The following is a 1,643-nucleotide window of genomic DNA, read 5'->3' as shown; positions in this document are numbered from 1 at the left end:
GAGTGTGTTCATTTATTTAGCCGCTGCCCCCTCCCTCTGACACTCACCATGGTCGCCTTCAGCCCAGCTCTTCCCCCCCTCCGGGGTCCTCCGGTATCCCACAATGCCCCTCTGCTTCCTCCCAGGGCACTTCCTCCACCGTCCCGGGGTGCAGCGCGGTCTCTCTCTCTCTTCCTCCGCCTCCCGACCAGGACAGCGGGAGGACTCCTCCGGTATCCCGGGGTGCACCGCGGCGCCCTCCCCTTGCCCGCCCACACGTGAAGGTCGGGTGGACTCCTCCACTGTCCCGTGGTGCACCGCGTCCACATTCCCAGCCCGCCCACTGGTAAAGGACGGGAGGACTACTCCAGCATCCCGAAATGCACCGCGCTCGGCATCCTCCAGAATGGTGAGGTGTACCGCGCTCCCCCTCCTTCCCCATAACATTAGCAATCACACACAACACCAGATTTTATTCTAACAGATATATTTGTAAGCTTTTCGGAGCGCTGCCTCTTCGCCAGGCAGCTGATGTCCAGCTGGAGGCGAAGGTGCCGGAGGACTCCTCCGCTATCCCGAGGTGCACCGCGTTTCCTCCCTTCTCCGCCCGCCGGTAAAGGTCGGGAGGACTCTTCCGGTATCCCGTGGTGCGTCGCGCCGCCCGGCGTTTCGACAGCGTCACTCCGGTATCCCGACGTGCACCGCGCTGCTCTTCCTTCCCCGCCCCCAAAAGCCTTGGGCGGGCTCTCCTCCGCGATACCGAAAGGTAAACCCGTTTGACACGGCGTTTTTTCAGAGGAAAAAAAAAGGTGACTCCTTCGGGAGTCTACAAAATGCCGTGTGTGGGGTTTGCTGGGCGTGTATGGACCGAACGGTCGACCGTTTAACGGCCCCTCGCTGTTGGGCGGCCATCTCTGTGCGGGGCAAGCCCCTCTGCATCCGCGGTGGAGGGGGTTGGTGATGCCGTCGCCATGTTTGTGCGGGTCAACACGTCCCGTCTCTTATTTTCCCCGCACAATGAGGGCGTTTCGACCGGCGGCCATCTTACTGCGGGGCACCTCAGTCTCCCGGTTTCCAGCGACGGGGCGGGGGTGATGGGCGTGGCGGCCATCTTGCTGCGGGGCATTTCCCCGCTCCCTCCGGCTGCCACCGGATGAATGGCGGTCATCTTCGTGCGGGGAGCGGAAGGAACTGGGTGGGCGCACGGCGCGGCCCTCTTGGTGAGGGGCGTCCCCTCGCCTCGGGCTTCGGCGGCGGGTGCGACGTTGGCTGGGGCGGCCATCTTGGTGCGGGGAGCGGGAGGAAGTGGGCGCGGGTCGCGGCCATCTTGGTGAGGGGCGTCCCCTCGCCTCGGGCTTCGGCGGCGGGCGGGACGTTGGCTGGGGCGGCCATCTTGGTGCGGGGCACGAGGTGGCAGGGAGGCGTGTGTGTGTCCTGTCCAAACAGAGAGAGAGTGAATGAAACAGGCGGGAAGGAGAGAGAGAGAAGGAGCGAGAGAGTGACAGAGAGCAGGGGAGATTGAAGGTTTAAAGGTGTTAGAGGACAGAGTGGGGCTGGTGAGTATGGACAGAGACACTGCTCCCTCCCTCCTTCCCTCCCCCCTTCCCTCCCCCTTCCACATTCATGTCTTCCCTTCTCCTCTCCCCTCCCCCAATTGACCCCCC

At 63.9% G+C, this 1,643-nt stretch overlaps 1 protein-coding gene across 1 annotated transcript in view; it reads left to right on the top strand.

The window, feature by feature from the left end:
• Positions 1-751: 751 nt before the first annotated feature.
• Positions 752-1,643, top strand: part of LOC122545691 (membrane-associated tyrosine- and threonine-specific cdc2-inhibitory kinase-like) — a gene marked incomplete at its 3' end in the record, with an annotated part of 1,743 nt that continues 851 nt past the window's right edge. Inside the window, exon 1 of the mRNA XM_043684636.1 lies at positions 752-788. The remainder of the gene's footprint in view (positions 789-1,643) is intronic.

The sequence above is a fragment of the Chiloscyllium plagiosum genome, unplaced genomic scaffold (genome assembly GCF_004010195.1).
Source record: "Chiloscyllium plagiosum isolate BGI_BamShark_2017 unplaced genomic scaffold, ASM401019v2 scaf_72656, whole genome shotgun sequence".
Lineage (NCBI taxonomy): Eukaryota > Metazoa > Chordata > Chondrichthyes > Orectolobiformes > Hemiscylliidae > Chiloscyllium > Chiloscyllium plagiosum.
Note: the sequence above shows the minus strand (reverse complement) of the source record. Positions and strands in the feature narration are given on the sequence as shown.